The following is a 14,020-nucleotide window of genomic DNA, read 5'->3' as shown; positions in this document are numbered from 1 at the left end:
CATCAGCCAAGTCAATTGCTAGGACAAGACTCAAACACGTGATTTTATTTAGTATCCTACTGGCACTACGATAACGGTTATTTTTTATTCTGATTTCTTTTCAAGTGCATATTTATTGAGTAAAGAGGTCTTCCAACCAATAAAAAGGTCAAACTTGAGTTGTTATGTGATACCTAAAATACTTTAAAAAATTCCTTTGGAAGAGATTCATTTTCCTAATTGACAAATAAATTAATGGATTCAAAGAGGAATTGCTTTTTGCCTATCCATTATGTGAGCATAGGTAAGATTTGGTAAAAAAAATAGAGTAAAAAAGGCGAATAAGAGACAAATCTAAATATAAATTGTAGCAGCTATGTGATATCTTATGCCAATGTGGGTTTTGTAATCACGGTTGCCACAGTTGGTAGAATTCTACTAAAAATGGTAGATTTTTTTACTTTTTACTAGATTGTTAGAAATCGTGATGCTTTGGTAGATTTTGCACAAATAAGAAGTGCTTCATAAATTTTCTATTAAAATAAAATGTTGACAAATTTTTTTTATAGAAATAAAATGTAAACAAAAATTTCTATGGAAAAAAAAATTTATATAATTTTCTATAGAAATTAATTTTATGCATAAAATTTTATAAAAATAAAATGCTTACATAATTTTCTATAGAAATAAAATTCTGGCAAAAGTTTTTACAAAAAATAAAATGTTGGCAATATTTTCTGCGGAACTAAAATTTTGACAAGATTTTCTATAGAAAAAAATTTTAACAAAATTTTCTGAAGCAATGATATTTTGACAAAAATTTCTGTAAAAAAATGACAAAATTTTCTATAGAAATAAACTTTTAACAAAATTTTTATAGAAATAAAATATTGACTAAATTTTCTATAGAAATAAAATTTCGACAACATTTTTTAAAGAAATGCATTTGTGACAACATTTCCTATAAAATAAAATTTTGACAAAATTTTCTTTAGAAATAAAATTTTGACAAAAAGTTCTATATAAATAAACTTTTGACAAAATTTTCTATAGAAATAAATTTTGACAAAATTTTCTACGAAACGCAATTTTGACAAAATTTTCTATAGAAATAAAATTTTGACAACATTTTCTATAGACATACAATTTTTACAAATTTTTCTATAGATATAAAATTTTGACCAAATGTTCTATAAAAATAAAATTTTGACAAAATTTTCTATAGAAATAAAACTTTGACATAATTTTCTATAGAAATAAAATTTTGACAAAATTTTCTAAAAAACACATTTTTGACAAAAGTTTCTATACAACCAAAAGTTTAATTTCTACAGAAATAAAAAATTAACAAACTTTTCTATAGAAAAACAAATTTTGACAAAAATTTTCAATTTACATAAAATCTTTACAAAATTTTCTATAGAAATAAAACTTTGACAAAATGTTCTATATAAATAAAATTTTGGCAATATTTTCTATAGAAATAAAATTTTGCCAAAATTTTCTAAGAAACACATTTTTGACAAAAATTTCTATAGAACCAAAAGTTTTATTTCTACAGAAATAAAAAATTAACAAACTTTTCTATAGAAAAAAAAATTGACAACATTTTCTATAGACATAAAATTTTTACAAAATTTTCTGTACAAATAAAACTTTGACACAATTTCCTAGAGAAATAAAATTTTGACAACATTTTCTAGAGAAATACAATTTTGACAAAATCTTTTTGAGAAATAAAATTTTGACAACGTTTTCTATAAAAATAAAATTTTGACAACGTTTTCTATAAAAATAAAATTTTGACAACATTTTCTACAGAAATAAAATAATGATAAAATTTTCTATAGAAATAAAATTTCGACAACATTTTATATAGCAATAAAATTTTGACAACGTTTTCTATAAAAAATGAAATTTTGACAAAAATTGCTATAGAAATAAAATTTTGACAAAATTTTCTATAGCCATAGAATTTTCTATAGATATTAAATTTTGACCAAATGTTCTATAGAAAAAAAAATTCGACAAAATTTTCTATAGAAATAAAATGTTGACAAAATTTTCTAAGAAACACATTTTTAATAAAATTTTCTATAGAATCAAAAGGTTTATTTCTACAGAAATAAAAAATTAACAAACTTTTCTATAGAAATAACATTTTGACAAAATTTTCTATAGCTATAAAATTTTGACAAAATTTTCTATAGAAATAAAATTTTTACAACATTTTCTACAGAAATAAAATAATGACAAAATGTTCTATAGAAATAAAATTTCGACAACATTTTCTATAGAAATAAAATGTTGACAACGATTTCGATAAAAATAAAATTTTGACAAAAATTGATATAGAAATAAAATTTTGACAACGTTTTCTATAAAAATAAAATTTTGACAAAACGTTCTATAGAAATACATTTTTTACAACATTTTCTACAGAAATAAAATAATGATAAATTTTTCTATAGAAATAAAATTTCGACAAAATTTTCTATAGATATAAAGTTTTGACCATATGTTCTATAGAAATAAAATTTTTATAAAATTTTCTTTAGAAATAACATTTTAACAAAATTTTCTAAGAAACACATTTTTGACAAAAGTTTCTATAGAATCAAAAGTTTTATTTCTACGGAAATAAAAAATTAACAAAATTTTCTATAGAAATAAAACTTTGACAAAATATTCTATAGAAATAAAATTTTGACAAAATTTTCTATAGAAATAAAATTTTGGCAAAATTTTCTATAGAAATAAAATTTTGGCAAAATTTTCTAAGAAACACAGTTTTGACAAAATTTTCTATAGAACCAAAAGTTTTATTTCTACAGAAATAAAAAAATTAACAAACTTTTCTATAGAAACAAAATTTTGACAAAATTTTCTATAGCAATAAAAGTTTGGCAAAATGTTATATAGAAATAAAATTTTGACAACGTTTTCTATAAAAATAAAATTTTGGCAAAATGTTCTATAGAAATAAATTTTTTACAACATTTTCTACAGAAATAAAATAATGATAAAATTTTCTATAGAAATAAAATTTGGACAACATTTTATGTAGAAATAAAATTTTGACAACATTTTCTATAAAAATTAAATTTTGACAAAAATAGCTATAGAAATAAAATTTTGACAAAATTTTCAATAGACATAAAAAAATTTCTATAGAACCAAAATTTTAATTTCTACAGAAATAAAAATTTAACGAAATTTTCTTTAGAAATAGAATTTTACGAAATTTTCTATAGAAATAAATTTTAGACAAAATTTTCTATAGAAATAAAATTTTGACAACGTTTTCTATAAAAATAAAATTTTGACAACGTTTTCTATAAAAATAAAATTTTGACAAAATTTTCTACAGAAATAAAATAATGATAAAATTTTCTATAGAAATAAAATTTCGACAACGTTTTATATAGAAATAAAATTTTGACAACGTTTTCTATAAAAATAAAATTTTGACAAGAATTGCTATAGAAATAAAATTTTGACAATATTTTCTTAGAAATAAAATTTTGACAAAACATTCTATGGAAATAAAATTTTTACAAAATGTTCCACAAACAAAATGTTTGACAAAATTTTCTAAGAAACACATTTTTGGCAAAATTTTCTATAGAACCAAAAGTTTTATTTCTACAGAAATAAAAATTTAACAAAATTTTCTATAGAAATAAAATTTTGACAAAATAAAATGTTGACAATATTTTCTATAGAAATAAAATTTTGACAAAACATTCTATAGAAATAAAATTTTGACAAAATTTTCTATAGAAATAAAATTTTGACAAAATTTTCTAAGAAACACATTTTTGACAAAATTTTCTATAGAACCAAAAGTTTTTTTTTACAGAAATAAAAATTTAACAAAATTTGCTATAGAAATAAAATGTTGACAAAATTTTCCATAGCAATTAAATTTTGACAAAATTTGCTATAGAAATAAAATGTTGACAATATTTTCTATAGAAATAAAATTTTGACAAAATTTTCTATAGAAATAAAATTTTGACAAAATTTTCTATAGAAATAAAATTTTGACAAAATTTTCTAAGAAACACATTTTTGACAAAATTTTCTATAGAACCAAAAGTTTAATTTCTACATAAATGAAAATTTAACGAAATTTTCTTTAGAAATAAAATTTTGACGAAATTTTTATGGAAATAAATTTTAGACAAAAAATTCCATAGAAATAAAATTTTGACAAAATGTTCTATAGAAAAAAAATTTGGACAAAATTTTCTAAGAAACACATTTTTGACAAAATTTGCTGTAGAACTAAAAGTTTTATTTGTACAGAAATAAAAATTTAACAAAATTTTCTATGGAAATAAAATTTTGATAACATTTTCTATAGACATACAATTTTTACAAAATTTTCTACAGAAATAACATTTTGACAAAACTTTCTATAGAAATCAAATTTTGATGAAATTTACTACAGAGATAAAAGTTTGAGAAAATTTACTATAGAATAAAATTTTGAGAAAAATTTCTATAGAAATAAAATATTGACAAAATTTATTTGAAGTAAAATTTCCACAAAATTTTTATAGAAATAAAATACTGACAACATAAGAGTTTTTAATTTGGTATTTTTTTGGTAAAATTTTTTTCAGATTTTGGTAGACTATTTTTGCTCGAGTGGCAACTGGGATTGTAAATGGGCCATATCGGACCACTTTAAATATCGCCCTTATTTTAAACATACCTAGACTAGATTTGCTGAGCCGCACCCAAGATCAAATTTTTCCGGTGCGATCCGTTTGAGATTTGGTGAATTAAAAGAAAACCATCTGCCTTTTTATCTAATATACACATCGTGTGGACTAACATGCAATTTACAAGACAATGCGAAAATGTTTCAGTATACCATGATATCAGCAACTGCTACCACAACCGAAGCTTATGTTAGATATAGTGGCAGCCCGATATTTCAGGCTCACTTAGACTATTCAGTCCATTGTGATAGCACTGGTGGTGAGTTTCTCTCTTATCACTGAGTGCTGCTCGATTATATATTAAGCTCAATGACAAAGGATGTTATTATAGCCAAGTCCACACGGCGTTCTACGTCCCACCACAACCAAAATAATTCAATTGTGGATGACATTATTTAGTAGAATTCTTTAAGTTTACATATAATTCGGTCTTGAAGAACATTCGCTCATCATACTTGTTGAAGACGTTAGCGTATTTTGTAATTCAAAGAAAAATTTAATTGCATTTAAAATTCTTAGATGCATTAGGCGATTTTGTCAAAATTTACTTTTGCTCGCACACACTTCTCTTCTTTTGTCCTTGTATTGTATTTGTTGCCTTTTTACACCTGTGCTCTTAATCTGGTTGTATTAATGTGGATCTCTGCTCTTAATGTCCCATAAAAGCAGCTTAACCATTTATCATGATTTTGTCCTATGATGAGAATAGGCAAAAGCCAAATCCATATTATTTATAGAACATTTCTTTAATTACACCACAATTGCCTTCAATCATATTTACCCTAGGACATTTTTCTAGTTCTATTCATGTATAGGTGGGAGACAATTTTCATTTCTATAACCAAGCCACTTTCCTCTTGCTCGCTGTAACAATAATATCGTTGACCTGGAGCGGCATTTACAACTACCATTGTACACAGATGGTTATATCATTTTGTCCTATGCCAATTGCCCAGACCGGTGTTTGATTTGCTCTACTGTCACTTGCATGGTATCTGTCTATCTCTGTATATCTATCCATCGTTCTGTCCATTCAATTGTATAAATTAAATGCTAAAGACGTGTATAAGCCAAATGGATTTTTGCTTTGGTTCAATTGCTTTTATTTTTGTAGTATGGTGGGATGATGGTAGCAACTTCGAGGATTTTCTATATGAAATGTGAGCAGTAAGAAGTATTAGTGGGGCTTTAGTGAGAGTATGAGTATGGGTGTGTGTGTGTGTTTGTGTGTGGTGTGAAAGGCAGCTGGTAGTCCAAGAGTCATCACTGGCCATTTGGATATGGATCGTTTTAAGAATACTTTACTTCCATACACGTACACAATATTTTCTTTTGTGGTCAGTTGAAGCAAATGAATACCCGGTACGTGAATGTGTTGATTTCATGTTTAAGGGGTTTTCCGCTTGAATTCACATGGGATGGTGGTTAAGATGAAGTTTAGTATTGTTTTGTTTTTTTTTTGTCCTGTGCACTTGTATTTGTATTAGATGTTGCTGTCATTGTTCCTTTTTTGGTCCTTTGAATGAAGATAAAAATCATAAGCAAACCATTAGATTGTTTTCTCATGTATTGACGTGACATGTTAATGAATGGTTTCTCACAAACACAAGACCATCTATAAATACATATAGGAATGGCTGAACATACTGCTCTCTCTCTCATCTCAATATCGATGGAGAAAGGCAAACCATTTTTTTTAATGAGAGACGTGTATACTGAGGTAGATCGAATATTAACTATGCAGATCTATGAGCACTCATACTGAAAGAGATTTCCACTTACTAGTTCTGATCGATGGCGCATGGCTGATCAGCATTTTTGTCCTTATGGTACAGTAAAAAATTAGGTCGATTGGGGAAATAATTAAAAAAAAACAGTCGTTTTTCGTCGCGGTAGTCGATGGGAGATGAGATGACAAGCGATGGACAATATTTCGATTGATCAGCCTGTTATATATTTCTTCGAAATAAATTCAGAATTATCTGAGGAAAAAAGTTGACAATTTTATAAATTAAAATGTTATTCCCAATATCAAGTATGCAAAACCTAAATTTAAAATACTTATAAACTATATTTTAATTGTGGTGGAAACCTGAGAATTTTGTCCTTCTCTTTAGAATTCTGATATTGTTAATTCCGAGCCGTATTTTTGGCTTTTATTTTAATAAAGACATTGTCGAGAGCTATGTGTCTTTAAATCTATGCTATATAAAATTAGAATAAGGCCTCTTGGAATATCCATTCTCTTGGATATTTATTAATTAACCTATAGTTGTCACTTTTAAAATTGAAATTCCAACAGATACTTCAAAATGACAAATTTGTACTAAATGAAAAAAAAAAAATAAAAATAAATGAAAAAAAATTGTGCATTTGCATATAACGCCCAGAAAGAGTGGTCATGGATCCATCTTTTAGTATACCGATAGGATTAGAATTAAATTCTGAGTCGATTTAGCAATGTCCGTCTGTCTGTCTGTATACGAGTATATAATTTTGTGTGCAAAATACAGCTCGCAATTTTAGACCGATCGTCCTCAAATTTGGCATGCGGTTTTTCTTCGGTTCAAAGACAATCACTATTGATTTTGGAAAAATTGGTTCAGATTTAGATGTAGCTGTCACACACACATACATATATATATATATATATATATATATATATATATATATATATATATATATATATATATATATATATATATATATATATATATATATATATATATATATATATATATATATATATATATATATATATATATATATATATATATATATATATATATATATATATATATATATATATATATATATATATATATATATATATATATATATATATATATATATATATATATATATATATATATATATATATATATATATATATATATATATATATATATATATATATTTATTACCGATTTGATCATAAATGAAGTATTTGTCAACCGACCTACTTAAGATTTCCTACATTCAAATGTTTTCTGAGTATCGTAAATTTCGCGGAATATCAGTCAAATTAGATATAGCTTCGATATATATCTTTCGCCAGATATCCACTTATATGACTGAAAAGGCCGTAGTTTTACTTCGATTTACTTACAATTTTGGACAGAGAGTAGAATTACCAGTTCGATTGAAATCGGTTCAGACTTAGATATAGCTCCCATACTCGTATATATCATATGCCCGATATGCACTTATATGGCCCCAGAAGCCAGACTTTTATCCTAATTTGCTTAAAATTTTGCACAAAAAGAACAATTAGTACTATAGTCAAGTGTGCCAAATTTTATTGAAATCGGTTCAGATTTAGATATAGCTCCCATATATATCGTTCGACCGATTTACACTCATATGACCACAGGCTAATTTTTGCTCCGATTTAGTTGAAATTTTGCACAGGGAGTAGAATTAGCATTGTGAATATGAGTACCAAATTTGGTTGAAATCGGTTCAGATTTAGATATAGCTCCCATATATATGTTTTTCTGATTTCGACAAAAATGGTCAAAATACCAACATTTTCCTTGTAAAATCGCCACTGGTTAGTCGAAAAGTTGTAAAAAAGACTTTAATTTTCCTAAACGTATAGTACATATATATCGAGCAGTAAATCATAAATAAACTTTTGCGAAGTTTCCTTAAAATTGCTTCAGATTTAAGTGTTTCCCATATTTATACCCTTCACCTCTACTGTGGTACAGGGTATAATAAGTTTGTGCATTTGTATGTAACGCCAAGAAGGAAAAGCCTGAGACCTATCGTTTAGTATCGTAAATTTCGTAAATTCAATTCTAAGACCGATCGTCTTAGAATTGAATTCTGAGTCGATTTAGCGATGTCCGTCTGTCTGTCTGTCCGTCTGTCTGTCTGTTGGTGTATTTTTGTGCGCAAAGTACAGGTCGCAGTTTAAGTCCGATCGTCTTCGAATTTGGCATGGGGTCGTTTTTTGGAACAAAGACAATTGCTATTGATTTTGAAAAAAAAATCGGTTCAGATTTAGATATAGCTGTCATATATATTTATCCCCGATCTGGTCATAATTGGCGTGTTTATCAACCGATGTTCTTCAAATTCCGTACATCCGAATATTTTATGAATGTCGAAAAACTTTCAAAATATCAGCTAAATCGGTTCAGATTTAGATATAGCTCCCATATATATCATTCGTCCGATTTAGACTCATATGGCAACAGAGGCCAAAGTTTACTACCGATTTTCGTGAAATTTTGCACAGAGAGTAGAATTGACATTCTACTAATGCTTGGTAAATTTGATTGAAATCGGTTCAGATTTAGATATAGTTCCCATATATATTTTTCGTCCGATTTGCACTTATATGGCCTCAAAAGCCAATGTTTTGCCCTGACTTGCTTAAAATTTTGCACGAGAGGTACGTTAAACGTTGTCGTTATGTGTGCCAAATTTGGTTAAAATCGCTTTAGATTTAGATATAGCTCCCATATATATCTTTCGTCCGATTTGGGCTTATATGGCCTCAAAAGCCTGAGTTTTGCCCTGGCATGCTTTAAATTTTGCACATGGAGTACATTTAATAAATAGTATCGGTATGTGTGCCAAATTTGTTTGAAATCGGTTCAGATTTAGATATAGCTCCCATATATATCTGCTCAGATTTAGATATGGCTGTCATATATATTTATAACCGATCTGGTCAGAAATGACGTATTTATCAACCGATCTTCTTCCAATTTCGTATAATCCAATATTTTGTGAGTCTCGTAAATGCAGAATATCATTCACATCGGTTCAGATTCAGATATAGCTCTCATATAAAGCTTTCGTTCGATTTATCCTCCTATGGCCTCAGAGGCCAATCTTTTGTTCCGATTTACGTGAAATTTTGCACAGGGAGTAGAACTAACATTATAAATGTGCACACCGAATTTGGTTGAAATCGGTTCAGATTTAGATATAGCTCCCATATATAGCTTTCGCCCGATTTACAATCCTATGGCCCCCAGAGGTCAAAGTTTTACCCCGAGTTACGTAAAATTTTGCACAGGGAGTAAAATTAATATTATAAATATGTTCACCGAATTTGGTTGAAATCGGTTCAGATTTAGATATAGCTCCCATATATAGCTTTCACCCGATTTACACTCCTATGACGCCAGAGGCTAAATGAGTTACGTTAAATTTTGCACAGGGAATAGAATTAACATTATGAATATGCGTAGCGAATTTTGTTGAAATTGGTTCGGATTTAGATATAGCTCCCATATATATCTGTCGTCCGATTTACAGATATGACCACCGTAGATCAAAATTTTCCTCCGATTTACTTAAAATTGTACACAGGAAATGGAAATAACATGTTTACTACGCATGCCAAATTTAGTTAAAATTGGTTTAGATTTAGATATAGCTGTCATATATATCTTTCGTCCGATACGAACTTATATGGCTCCAGAGGTCAAAATTTCACTTCGATTTACTTGAAGTTTTGTACAGAGAGTAGGACTAATATTAATGCAACACATGCCAAATTTGGTTGAAATCGGTTCAGATTTAGATATAACTCCCATATGTATCTTCCGCCCGATTTAGATTCATATGACCACGGAAGCCAAAGTTTCATTTCGAAAATTTTGAAGTTTTGCACTGAGCGTTCAATTCAAATTTTAGCAATGTGTGCCAAATTTTATCAAAATTGGCTCAGAATTAGACAGAGCCCCTATATATATGTTCTTCCGATTTTAGCAAATATGGCCAAAATACCCACATGTTCCTTGTAAAATCGTCACTGTTAAGTCGCAAAACTCGCAAAAATTATTCAAATTTACCTATACTCTAATTAGGATATATCGGCCTATAAATCATAAATGCAGATTTGCTTAATTTTATGCAATTTAAATATTTCCGATATTTTTTACTAACATTGTGGTCCGTCCCGGTCATCAACCAATTTAAATTTTAAGTCCAGACATTTTGTGAAAGTTAAAAAAATGTTGTCCAAATCGGTTCATATTTAAATATTTGTATGTGGGAATATAAACCTTTATATAGTTCCTAACAAATTTGAAGGTGTTAAAATGGTATCAAAAATATTGATATACATAGTGTTGAAGGGTATACTATAGTCGGCCCCGCCCGACTTTAGACTTTCCTTACTTGTTTTTACTAATATTGTGTTCCACCTTAATGCATTAGCCGACTTAAATTTTGAGTCTACAGATTTTGTAGAAGTCTATCAAATTCTTCCAGATCGAGTGATATTTAATGATAGATAGATAGATCGATATAAATGTATGTATTTGGGACAAACCTTTATATATAGCCCCAAACACATTTGACGGATGTGATTTGGTATCGAAAATTTAAATCTTCAAAGTGGTGCAGGGTATAATATAGTTGGCCCCGTCCGACTTTAGACTTTCCTTACTTGTTTTTTGCTAACATAGTGTTTAGTCGATGTAATTTTTAATTGTAAAAAATTTGTAGAAATGTAAACATTTTTCCAAATCGCTTCAGATTTAAATACATATATATTTTAATTTAGGACTTTATACAGTTCCCAATAAATTTGATTGATTTGAGATGATACCAAACATTTTGATCTACACTGTGGTGAAGAGTATAATATAGTCGGCTCCGTCCAATTTTAGACTTTATGTACTTGTTTATCTTTGCTGTACTTCAAAGATATACAACTTTAATGGTGGGGCACAAATTTCATTTTAATGTAATTTATAACTAATCAAATGGATCCTTGCATTACTGTTTTGTTTGTTTTTTTCTTTCAAGTGTTCATTTATGGGCAACATACAAATTTGAGTAAATTTAAAGAAACAAAATTTAACAATATTTGCTAAAAAACATACATATATATACAACGTCAAGGTAAGGCCTCTCTAGTATAATCGTTATGGTAAAAATTCAAATAATTTTTACGAAATTTCTTTTAGCCACATCTAGAACCACCTTAATGTATCCATATCAAAGCTCTTTTTTTCTGCAATTTGTTGGTATTCTCTGTTACTGTTCAAACGATAACACGTGTAGGGATGACTAAAATATGTGACAGTAACCATGTGTATGTGTGTCTATGAGTGGTTTATATGGCTCTCACTCTCTCGCTCTTCTGCGTCCTCTCTTGAAAAGTACGGGAATGTGTTCACATTTTGCCCTATTGCAATTGTATTAGTATAACCAATTTCACATTGTATTGGATGGTCAGATATCTTTACTTTGCTATTGCTTTTTGTTTTCCTCCTACTCCCTACAATTCTGCATTGTTTCCCTTTGACCATGCCTTGTGGTTATGTTTTTCCTATCCCCTTTTGTTACTTTCGCCTTTGACTAAGGTAATTTTGTCAAACAAAATATATAATTTTCTATAGATTCTTTTTTTCCATACTGGTTTCTTTTTGTGGACGGCAAGCGATATCCTCTTCTTCATTTTAGTACCTTTTGGCAGTACATTTACTGGCCTTGTCAACAAAGAGTTGTTGCTGTTGTTTGTTGGTTGCTTGAATATAGGTTCGAGGGTAGGTGAAATGACCGGTCATTTGGTGGGTTAGATGGTTGCCATAGCCTGTTGTTGGAGTTTTGCGGTCATGTATAAGAGGTCGAAATCAGATTTAACACAAATGGAGAAGAAAAAACGAATGCCAAGCATTTTGTAACAATTATTTGTTGTGGGTGGAAATAAATGCTTGAACGTGCTTTGAGTAAAATGAATTTCAAATGATACTCGTTGGGAAATTTTCCCTTTTTTTCCTTCTATTATATTGTTGTTTACTTTGTGATATGAATGATATCCCGGCCAGAGTGATTACTGGTTTAAGGCTTTAAGAGCTATATCATTTTATTGGAAAATTTATAGATTTTGAGAAAGCAAAAATTGCCATATAAATATCAATAATTTGACAATTTGGGAAACATAAACCAGACGGACAGACGAACACAAATCGAACCCCCTTCCATGGTGGAAATTAAAAAAAAATGATTTAAGAAAATTTTATACGAACTTTTTTTTAAATATAATTTTCTTTATAAAGGCAATTTTCAATTTTCTTGTTTTTAAATTTCTGGTATAATTCAATTTTCTATCGGCCGATAAATCATAAATACACTTTTGCGAAGTTGCCTCAAAATTGGTTCAGATTAAAATGTTTCCCATATTTGTTTACTAACATAGTGTACCATCCCAGGGCATTAGCCGACTTAAATTTTAAATGATACTCGTTGGGAAATTTACCCTTTTTTTCCTTCTATTATATTGTTGTTTACTTTGTGATATGAATGATATCCCGGCCAGAGTGATTACTGGTTTAAGGCTTTAAGAGCTATATCATTTTATTGGAAAATTTATAGATTTTGATAAAGCAAGAATTGCCATATAAATATCAATAATTTGAGAATTTGGGAAACATAAAGCAGACGGACATAGATCGAACCTCCTTCCATGGTGGAAATTAAAAAAAAAATGATTTAAAAAAAAAAAATTATACGAACTTTTTTTATACCCTCCATCATAGGATGGGGGTATATTAACTTTGTCATTCCGTTTGTAACACATCGAAATATTGCTCTAAGACCCCATAAAGTATATATATTCTGGGTCGTGGTGAAATTCTGAGTCGATCTAAGCATGTCCGTCCGTCCGTCCGTCTGTTGAAATCACGCTAACTTCCGAACGAAACAAGCTATCGACTTGAAACTTGGCACAAGTCGTGGTTATCGATGTAGGTCGGACGGTATTGAAAATGGGCCATATCGGTCCACTTTTACGTATAGCCCCCATATAAAGGGACCCTCAGATTTGGCTTGTGGAGCCTCTAACAGAAGCATATTTCATCCGATCGGTCTGAAATTTGGTACATTGTGTTGGTATATGGTCTCTAACAACCATGCAAAAATTGGTCCACATCGGTCCATAATTATATATAGCCCCCATATAAACCGATCCCCAGATTTGGCTTGTGGAGCCTCTAAGAGAAGCATATTTCATCCGATCCTGCTGAAATTTGGTATATGGTGTTGGTATATGGTCTCTAACAACCGTGCCAGAATTGGTCCATATCGGTCCATAATTATATGTAGCCCCCATATAAAACGTTCTCCAGATTTGACCTCCGGAGCCTCTTGGAGGAGCAAAATTCATCCGATCAGGTTCAAATTAGGAACGTGGTGTTAGTATATGGTCGCTAACAACCATACAACAATTGGTACAATCACACAAAAATTGGTCCATATCGGTTCATAATCATGGTTGCCACTAGAGCCAAAAATAATCTACCAAAATTTTATTATATAGACAATTTTGTCAAAAT

At 28.7% G+C, this 14,020-nt stretch overlaps 1 protein-coding gene across 1 annotated transcript in view; it reads left to right on the top strand.

Annotated features, from left to right (window-relative positions):
• Positions 1-14,020, top strand: part of dpr11 (defective proboscis extension response 11) — a 555,551-nt gene that overhangs the window by 120,030 nt on the left and 421,501 nt on the right. The window lies entirely within an intron of this gene.

The sequence above is a fragment of the Haematobia irritans genome, chromosome 1 (genome assembly GCF_050003625.1).
Source record: "Haematobia irritans isolate KBUSLIRL chromosome 1, ASM5000362v1, whole genome shotgun sequence".
Classification (NCBI taxonomy): domain Eukaryota; kingdom Metazoa; phylum Arthropoda; class Insecta; order Diptera; family Muscidae; genus Haematobia; species Haematobia irritans.
Note: the sequence above shows the minus strand (reverse complement) of the source record. Positions and strands in the feature narration are given on the sequence as shown.